The sequence below is a fragment of the Eucalyptus grandis genome, chromosome 3 (assembly GCF_016545825.1).
Source record: "Eucalyptus grandis isolate ANBG69807.140 chromosome 3, ASM1654582v1, whole genome shotgun sequence".
Classification (NCBI taxonomy): Eukaryota; Viridiplantae; Streptophyta; class Magnoliopsida; order Myrtales; family Myrtaceae; genus Eucalyptus; species Eucalyptus grandis.
In genome coordinates, this window is record NC_052614.1 from 65,211,529 (window position 1) to 65,222,140 (window position 10,612).

A 10,612-nucleotide genomic window follows, 5' to 3' on the forward strand; every position below is an offset into this window, starting at 1 on the left:
GGCAAGGAAGAAGAATAAAAGAAAAAAAGAAAAAAAAATGGTTTATTTCTAGAAATTATTCCTAAGAATAAGAAGTTATTTTTTCTACTTCTTGTTTTTGTTCCAAATTTATTCCTACTACTTTTCTATTTTTGGAAAATAGAAAAATTAGTTGACGCTATCAAATAGATTTTTGTTATTTTTTTTATATTTTATTTCAGAGAATAAAATAACAAAAAATTAGCAAGTTAGCATGAAGAGCTTTACTAGTCTTTTGTAGTTTGTCTTCTTGCATTCTTGTCTAGACCCCTTGCATTTCCTAGTCCAAAAGGAGGATCAGGACAAAATAATTAATGTATAAAAAGCTAAGACCTATTCTCTCTCATATGGACATTTTCCCCACATGCTCTCTTCGGGAAAACTCGCGGTATTCCCTGAACCAACCCAAGCTCAACCCTTCCCCATTTCAACCTTCACTCATGCAGGATTCACTCAAAACACTTGTATGATCCTCTTGTTCCCGTGTCAAACCCTGTTTTTTTCTGAACAGGATCTCGCGAGCCCCAAGAAAACAGTCCGTCTCCAAGAACGTAGAGCGGCAGTGGAAGGCGGTGGTCGCCGGAAGCCTCGCCTGAACAGATATGCTCTGGGTGGTGCCGTCTTGGCCTCCACCAACTCTATTTTGCTGGGCTATGGTGAGTTCTTAGCACAAACTGTTTCCATTATATTACTTTCTGTATGTACATAATGTCTTGATCCCGCCCCAAAAAGAGAGAAATAAGGTCCATGGTAGGATTAAGTGGTGTATTTAGATTAGTCTACCACCTGTTTGATGGAAAGCAAAGCCATGGTTCAACTTGATGCTGAATTTGCGTAAATAAATGTGTACAGATATTAGGGTGATGAATGGGGCGGTGCTATTCATCAGAGAGAGCCTCATGATCACACCAACCCAGGTTGAGATCCTGTTGGGTTCGCTCGATGTGGTCTTGCTGATTGGATCTCTCGCCTCTGGCCGGACCTCCGATTGGATCGGCTGGTGATACACGATAGTCCTTGCAGCCTTCACGTTCCTAATTGGTGCACTTCTGATGGGTCTTGCTCCATCCTTCATCTTCCTAATGGCTGGGAGGGTGGTCGCAGGGATTGGTGTCGGGTATGTCCTCTTGATCGCCCCAGTCTACGCTGCCGAGATCTCTCCAGCAATGACCCAGGGATTCCTGTCTTCGTTGCCCGAAGTCTTTATCAATGTTGGGATTTTACTTGGGTATGTATCCAACTATGCCTTACAGGCCTACCAGTTGATATAAGTTGGAGGCTCATGCTTGGGTTAGGCGGAGTGCCGGCAATCACGATCAGGGCAGGCGTGATGATGATACCTGAGTCACCGAGGTGGCTGGTGATGGAGGGCAGATTCGAAGAAGCAGAGAGGGTGCTGATCAAGACATCAGAAGATGAGGTAGTAGTTGAATTGAGGCTAAATCAAATGAAGACCAACATAGGGGTTGATCGATCCACGGGCCTGCTTTGGCCCGATGGCACGGGCAGGGCTTTGGAAGGAGGTCCTCTGGAGGCGCATCCGCCAGATTCTCATAGCAGCCATTGGACTTAAATTCTTCATGCAGGCGTTAGGAATGCCGCCGCCGTGTACTTTAGTCCAGAAGTCTTCCAAGATGCTGGGATTAGCAATAACCAACAGCTTTTAGGGGTGACTATCGTGATGGGGGCTTGCCAAGACATTCTTTGCCGTTGCTTCGGCTCTTTTCTCGGACCATTTTGGGAGGAGGCCTCTCTTGAAGCTGGGCTCGGCTAGAATGGCAGTCTCCACAGCAGGTCTGGGCCTGGGCTTGAAGTTCCTCAAGCGATCCGGGAGCAAGCCGACGCGGGCCATCATGCAGTCGTGGAGTCTGTCTGTGCGGACATCTCGTTCTTTTCAATAGGGCTCGGGCCCATCACATGGTTCTACTCGTTCGAGATACTCCCGACGAGGCTGCGGGCCCAAGGCATGAGCCTGGCCATAGCGGTGAACCAGGTGGTGAGCAGGGAGGTGGCAATGTCGTTTTTCAGCATTTCGAGAGAGATAACGTTTGGGGGCATGTTCTTTTTGCTTGCAGGAATCATGAGTTGGCGACTATTTTTTTTTTCTTTCTTGCCTGAGACCAAGGGCAAGAGCTTGGAAGAGACTTGGGCTCTCTTTGAGAATGAAGACCCTGCAAGCTCACAAAATTGAGATTGATCAAGCGTAGCTTTTCATGTAAGAAGCTCCTTGGGCTTGGTTTTGCAGCTATAAATGTGAATGGAATATACTCCGGCGTTCACTTTAGTGCAATTGACAATTTGAGTGGCCAAAAAAATTCTTCGTGGCATTAATTTAATATAAACGGTCCAACGTGACTATCCGATAAAGTGAAGTCTGCAAAGTGCAAAATAAGAAACAAACAGTGCTGTTTCACAATTGTTTGCAAATTCGTTATATTTTTCAAACCTAAATTCCTCATTTTTTTCCCCTCTCTCCTCCATCTTCTGTTACCGCCGACCTCTATCCTAGGCCCCGTAGAGCTGCCATCATCGTCGATCTCTTGCCTGGTAGGCAAAGAACCTGAGTGTTGCTGGTTTTCCGTGTTGGGAACCAGTTTCTCTCTATGCGAAATGCACAAAGGCTTGCCAGTGAGAAACTTCGGTTTTGGTTGGTTCTTTCCAGTTTTGGCCAACAAATTTTACGCTTCGTTCAATTCCCAAAAATACTTTTTGAAAAATATTTATTTTAGGAAAATGAGTTAATGGAAAATGTTTTCTTGATCGACGAAAAATTATGTATTAATTCAAGAAAATGATTTTCTTTTTGAAAAAGTCATAAAATATTTTTCAAAATATGATTAGGTTTTGGCGTTTGGACCTGAAACTCAATGTTTGAACATGAGAACTCCAACGTTGATTTCAAGTCTCCAACGCCTGAACTCGATCCATCAAGGCAAGGCTTGGGTCCATTAAGGTTAGGACTAGGTTTCGACATCAGGGCATAAGTCTATCGGGATTGAACCTACATCCATTGAGGCCAGGCTTGGGACCCTGGTGCCTATGCCCAAGTCCATTTAGGTTGAGCCTGAACTTCGATTGCTTGTGCCCTATGCCTCGGCACCCGAGTGCATGTCCACAAAGGTCAAGCTCAGGCCCCGACACTTGAGCTCTAGTCCCTAGCACTTAGGCTCCGGTCCACAAAGATCGTGTGTGAGTTGCCAACACTGAGTGCGTCCTTGATTAATGAAATTTTTTTAATAAATATATTTTTAAAATCAAAATTTCAATTATTTTCATTTTTAAAATTTTGAAATTTTAACTAATTTTTTACCAATTTTTTTTTATAAAAAAATAGAATTTTTAGTTATTTTATTCTTTAAAAATCAATTTTAATTTCTTTTCTATTCTTTCTTTTCTTTTTGCTTCTTCCTTGGCCAATTGTCAAGCCATGGCAACCGATCGCCGATTGACCACAAGTGAGGGACAAGCTCGGCCCGATCCGCAAGGTCAATGCTATTAGGAAAATCCCTTATGATGTTTTGAAAATGACAAAATAGATTAAATGCTACTAACGTGTTTAATAATTGAGTAACAGACTATGTAGACGATATAACGTGTAAAGGATATTGTTAAAGATTATACTTATAAAAGTCAGAAGATTGGAGGAACATATTAAACTTACGTCAAGATTGTAAAGTCTAATTTAGACGGAAGACACTCAGGTTTTACATACATACAGAACAAGAGACTTTACATATAGATATAATAATTAGAATGATAGAATGTGATCCAGAATGTGACAAGTTCAGAACGAGACAACTTGACAAAATGTGACACAAGTTCAAAACGTATAACAGCTAGTGATCTGGTTTGAATTATATATTAAGATAGATTTTATTTACTCAATCTAATTGATTGACAATTGAATCCTGAAGACAATAACTTTTTAATGAAAAATTTCTATTTATGGAAACCAAGTTTTTATTTATATGGGCGATCAGAATCAACTAGGGTTTCTATCTTTATCACTCAATAGTTATTAAATCTTCTTGATACAGATCTGTCTAACGGCCAGTTTGGAAGTGGATGAGTATTTGAGAAGACCAAGGATCGAGGAGTAAGTAAGAGATGAAGTATAGAATTTAGAATTTAAAAGTTTGAGCGAACTTCGATCATACACTTGTTTTTCATAAGTTCAAATGTTTGTGATTGTGAGAAAAATACTCAAAGAGTGACTTAGTGAGATAGTGTGATCTATCACTAAGTGTTTGCATTCAAAGTTATAATCTCTTATTGATTATATAGTGAAATCCAGCCAATAGGCTATCAACATGGGAAAGTGGACGTAAGCTTGATCTAAGTTGAATCACTATAAATTTCGTACGCAATTTTCTCCTCCCTTAACTCCCCTTATTTAAGTTTGTTGCGCACTTACAGGTTATTTCAGAATTTTGTTCTATCGCACAACAGATTCTGAACATTTACAAAAAATATAGTGGCTCGTTTATCAGACTTTGCTTGCAACTTATTTTGTTTTACATTTATCTATCAAGATTTCTTTTAAACACATATTCATCTCCTCTAGGTGTTCATACTAACTTTATCAGATGCTTGGTTGCCACCATTGTTGTGGTTAGTGATTGGCCAAAGAAGAAGAAAAAAAGAAAAAGAAAAAGAAGAGAAAAGAATAAAAACGAATAAAAATTCAATTTTTCACGAGAAAGTAAAAAAAAAAATTATTAAAAGGAGTGAACAAAGGAAATGAAAAGACAATTTCCATAACGAATGACGAAAAATATTTGATGACTCATTTTTAGGTTTCAAGCCGAATACAAGAAAATTTTATCATTTTTTTTTTTTAAATAGCTTCTTCAAAATTGTCATATTTTCCGCGAAACAAACGGAAATAAGTTAGAGTAGGAAAAGTTGTGTAATTGCTCTTGCCTATAGAATTTAATGACTTACTTGTTTGAGGTTCAACCCTTATTGTGTTCAAAGGTTAATACTAAAGGTAATCAATTTAGCAGTGGCTTCCATCTTATGTGGATTGGTTGAGCGAGAAAGGATGGCACTGTTTTGATAGCTTAAATGGATTTGTCATTGTAATGATATGAGTCTTATACGTCTCTATGTATGTATTGATAAGTTTGGATCAACTCTCACCTTCCGGCCATCGCCCCAAGCCTTGCCCAACGACTAGCCCATGATTTGCTTCATTGTCTCTCTCCTTGAGGCTCGCAACCGACACATATGGCATGGCCCCTGTGGGTGACACTATATGTAAGGTTGCCCATGGTTGGTGAGCCAAGACCTATGCCCGGGACGTTGGCGCGTGATGCACAAGACAGAGGGTAAAGCTCGATGGCTTGGGGACTGATACTCAAAGCTGCACTTAGTGACCTGGAGTCGAGCTTGCGTGACGGGGGAGTGAGCATTGAGCATCGCGCAAGCTGTGGTGGCGGATCGTCGTCCCCTGCTTGGTCGACTCGGCAATTTTTCCTAAGATGAAGTCGGTTTAGGTAGAAGCCCCACGTGGCCTTGTCCCTTTTTACCGTTGGACTTGAATTTTTCTTCTATAAAAATATTCCTCAAACTCAAAAATTCAATCCCTAGACTTTTTGACGGAATATACTACCGGGGATCATTCTTTTATCAATGTGGCACCCAATGTACCGGTTGGCCGAGGGAAATTATTATTTTTCCCTTTTATAATTACAACGAGGTTTGTACTAAAATTAATTACGGCGCACATTTAAATGTTGGGAATGAAGTAGCTTGTGTATTATGCACATTTGAATTGTTTTGTCACGGGGTTCTTAACTTTTCAATTGCCTTGAGAAGTAAGATATTGTAGATGGACACATGTTGGCATAAAATAGCTTATTCCATGAATATTTGTTCAGGATGGGTACGGGGAGCGGGAAACTGTGCCTCGTGAGACGTCATCTTTAATGGGGTAAATTTTCCCCGTCGGGACCACACGTATCTGCCCCGTCTTTGTATGAACAAGACTTGAGACGATCTATGAGGGATGATTCTTTTCCATATTTCCATCTTTCTCAATTGTTCAATATCAATTTGGAGCTTGTTTGACTCTCCACTTCCAAAGATTTGACTCTATCCTATGATCAATATTTTGTAGCATATTTCTTAAGAAAGCATGTCTTAAATGTTAGATATATATTACCTGATTTTATGTATTTCTCTCATCGTAATCCTGATAAATTGTAATTTTTATTGTAATATTATCTTACCATAATCTACGGGTTTCATTATGCATTTTTCCTTGAAGCTAGGATCTTGGCCCAACTTTTCCACCTCGGAAATCTACATCCCGATTCGGCTAGGTCCGCGGTCCTAAAAACCATACTCTGGGTTATTAATAGGGTGGGTAAAAAGTATTTAGCTCCCAATAAACGCGCTCAAGTCCCTTTTTTGGCACTGTACGATGGACCGGGACGTGATTCACATTCAAGATCCACTCGGGACAATAATTGATTAAACTGGATATACATCATACCTTTGGACACTCTTTTTCCATTAAAAAGATCCAAAGAGAGGGAAAAAAAGGGAAGAATCCAAAGCGCATCCCCAAAGTCGTATCCCCACCCCTGGGGCGTGGCCCTCGAACTTTTGGAGTGCGAATTTGTCCTCCGCTTTTGCACTAGGTTACAAGAGACTCGTTGCAGCAATTCAGCTCAGGGGGATTGATTGGTCCACACAGCTTGGTATGAGTGGCTGTGTATCAAAGAGATCATACTTGAGAGCAACTTTCTTCCACCGATTGGCTCAACCGAAAGCGATTCCTATAAACATATAAGCTTGGTGCATTTCAGTCGTGGAATGATGTACATCCCGTATGAAAACCGTGTAATTTTACGAGTTTAAAGCACGTTCACATGCACTCATCGCATGCGAGAATTTTTAGTCTAAAGCTTTTTCTCTCTCTTATCCTCACAGCCTTTTGCATTTCTTCGAAATAATGATAAAAATGGTCTCAATGTGCAATTTGTTCTCTAAATTTTTAATTTATTCATCTCTAAACTTAATCCAATGTACAATGTGGTCTCTGAACTTTTGGTATAAATATTATCATAGGTCAATGCTTTGTCCCCCTTTCGATATACTTTTACTCCATGGGTGAAGTTTTACTTTCCTTATTTTCAAAGATTGATCAATCCAATTCTTTTTATGCCATTTGGGAGGGAGGGAGGGAGGGAACACGTATTGAAATTGCTTTATCAATTATAGTGTTTGTTGGAATCTTATGTGCATATACTCCTCTTTACCTTTATTTAGAACTTTTGAATTGGTAATCCTGTGTACGCATGCTCAAAGGCCATTCCCCACTTTGTGCATTAACAATTCAATATTTTCAGAGTTAGTTTTTGACAATTGTATTAGCATATTACTAACAAATACTAAGCCAATCCCCAAAAACGCCTTCTGAGGTTATTATTGGCAAGGATGATGGGTTTTGCTCAATTTGTAGATTCAGTGCATTGTGTTGTGGTGATACATGGAAAAGCAAAGCCATTATACATGCATAAACACTGTTACAGGTCAATGTTTTCTTATGGATCAATCCCCTTCGTGATATGTGGTGTGAACTTTTACGTTCTTCATCTTTTGAGATTGATTATTCTTGGGTGGCGTGTCAAAATTGCTTTATCAAGTATAGTGTTTGTCAAAATCTTATGTGCGTGAGCTCCCCTTTACCGTTATGATTTAGACCTTTTGAATTGGTAATTCTAAGTGCGCGTGCTCAAAGGCCACACTAATCAATAACTCGAAATTAAGCTATCTTTTCACCTCTGAGCTCAAATCTGAAAACTCAAAGCAGCGACTTGATTGCTTCCGCTCGAAATTCAGAGCCTCTTCACAAAGTTTTGCCAAGTCTACCTTTAGAGTTGATGATAGTCGTATGGACTATTGAGCAAAAAAAGAACATTGGGACCAATGTTGGGTTTAATTAAAAACACAAAGCAAGCAAAATGGGACAGAGGATGTGCTCGAGCTCGTCATTGCTATTTTGCGGTATAGGCCCCAAAGTGGTGTTGTTTTGCAATACCCGGGGCTAAAAAAGGGATGAAACCGGAAGCCAAAAATAATTGGGAAATGAAAGGTTAGGAAGGACAGACCATTTCCCTTCTATTTTGTTTTGTAGCACATCTCAAGTCAATTAGCATTCTCGCGACATGATAATTCTCATTGAGTTCATGCCATAGTGAAATGTCACGACCTAAGAGTTCAGTTGGTCGCAACGCAACATCAAACATGGGTTTCCACGTAGCGTCATAACTCTCCCGTTGTAAGTACTCCCACATCGATCCGTTCGTTTACGGACTTTTGTGCACATTGCGTACGGACCCTCTCGCCCTCGAACTACTTGGGACAACCTGACGACTGACACCTCTCACCTGCGATTTGGCATCGAGTACACGCTGGATTCGGCTGCTAGTCCTATCATAGCCTTTCTACGTCATTCTGCTCCCTGTCAATGCTCGTGTGCGACGCTCATTAGCTCCCTCGCCACGTTACGAGAATTCACGTTCGAACCCCAGGTCCTCTGCACCCCTCGCACGGCACGCGGCACTCGAGCTTGCCAGGATTGCTCGCTCATCCTCTCGTTTCCTTTCCTACTCGCTCCGGTTGGCGTTATTTGCTGTTATTACACAGTACTTTCGATCAGAAGAGATCTTCGTCCATGACGGCTGCTCCTCCCGCTAAACAAATCATGAGACCCTTACAAGCGCGTTCACGTTTATTTGTTATTTATATTTTTCCGATGCTTTTTTCTTCTTCCTTTTTTTGCCTCTTTGACTGGTGAATGGGGTCCGGCTTGGACTTAAATTCTGTTTACTCTTACACGGAATGAACGACTATCAACATCGAGTTCAGAATACAACAGAAAGACATCGACGTATTGATCCAAACGGATGTGAAATCAGCATTTTTTACTGATGTCCTTGGAAAGGAAATCTATGTGGGCAATTACATAGTTATGAAAAGAAAGGATATGAAAATCAAGTGTACAAGCTGAAGAAAGTATTGTATGGTTAAAACAGGCATCTCGTGCTTGATAGATGCGAATTGTCAATTTCAACAAGTTTAACGTGCCAAAAGTACTAAAAGCTTCACAGCTCCTATCCCATCATCAAGGTCAGCAGCAGATTGATACCCTTCAAGGACTCGAGCAATCTGCATAATTTTTCAAAAGCCGATTTGTCAGAGTTCCTATTTCCAGATAACCTGACGGATCTTAAATCAACTAGACATGAGTCCTCGAACAAAAATAGCGGTCATTAGTCATGGACGTAGCAAGTGCGCATCTAGGAAAGAAAGATTAAGTTCCGGCCACTGAAATATTACCAGACTCATTTTTGGTCGACACTGCGCTGATTCACGCACGCAAGCAGCAGCGCAGGCCACCATTCGAGCCATCTCACTGGGGTTATAATTGTGCTGCAGCCTAGGATCAACAAGAGAGTCGAAGTTTCCATCTTCCAGAGCTTGTGTAAGATAAGGCCTCGTCTGTAAATCATGACAATGATTCTATTTCAATAATGCGACTTCGATGACTATAAACATCAAATTCGGAATCCCATAGTAAGGTAGCTTATGATTGTGAAAATGAGGATTGCGTGACTAACTGAATTAACCAAAACATCATTCACAGAATGATCTGTTGAGAGCCCACAGGTCTGCGGCCGGTAATCAATTGCAAGAGGACGACCCCAAAAGAGAAAGTGTCTGATTTTTCCGTTTGTTCGCCACTCAAGATGGATTTTGGAGCAAAATACCTACAAAGAAGAGCATAAACTGAGCTTCAACATTATTGAACTTGTCAAGCCGTAAAAGAAAAAAAGAACCATAAAAGTACGTGGAAAACTGTGCTTTAACAAATAAAGCACTAGGTGAAGTAGTGAGCATGGCTCATTTTACATGCATTTTGAAACATTTAAGACAGATTAATAACCACCTCCCATCCCTGTCCTCCGAATCAAAATACAAAACGCAGCAAATCTTACCCAATGGTGCCCACCAGCCTAGACGCACGAGGATTTGATCTGGAGATAAATCTTGCGAGTCCAAAATCTGCAATCTGAGAGAGACAAGCATTCGAAATTCAGCTATCTACTTGCTCTGAAAGTTAAGCAACTGAAGTCAGAAATAATCAATTTTCCATTCTTAGAATTATCAAATACGTTTGGTTTTACCTTTCCCTCATATTCAGAGTTCAGAAGTATGTTAGCTGCCTTGATATCGCGATGTAAGATCTTAGGATGACCTGCAGAAGTAACGCATCCCATGTATACAAGAACGAAGCTCTAGGATTCACAGTTTTAATCATCTATTGATGAAATAGAGATGAAATGCAGAAGTACATCTGAAACTTACAATCCTCGTGAAGATATGCCAAACCTTTGGCAGAGCCAACAGGAGCTTTCAGTCTAGCCGCCCAATCTAGGGTAGCTCGTCCATCACCTGCAACAATCACTTTCCATCAGAATCCTTTCCTTTAATTGCACAAGGCCACAAGTTCTCTGATTAGTGTTCCCTTTCTTTTTTTCACGTAACCCCAAATGCTAAATTGGATGCTGAAACAAGACTG

The 10,612-nt window shown here is 40.6% G+C and overlaps 1 long non-coding RNA gene and 1 other non-coding gene across 2 annotated transcripts; one reads left to right on the forward strand and one right to left on the reverse strand.

The window, feature by feature from the left end:
- The first annotated feature begins 391 nt into the window (after positions 1 to 391).
- On the forward strand, positions 392 to 2,297 carry LOC104438280. Its single transcript, XR_005548977.1, has 2 exons — positions 392 to 674; positions 871 to 2,297. It is a non-coding gene; the product is annotated as an uncharacterized LOC104438280 (long non-coding RNA).
- A 6,638-nt stretch (positions 2,298 to 8,935) lies between these two features.
- Positions 8,936 to 10,506, reverse strand: LOC104438055. Its single transcript, XR_005549979.1, has 6 exons — positions 10,399 to 10,506; positions 10,218 to 10,288; positions 10,029 to 10,102; positions 9,651 to 9,800; positions 9,370 to 9,531; positions 8,936 to 9,198 (listed from the first exon to the last, which is right to left on the reverse strand). It is a non-coding gene; the product is annotated as an uncharacterized LOC104438055 (transcript).
- Positions 10,507 to 10,612: the final 106 nt, after the last annotated feature.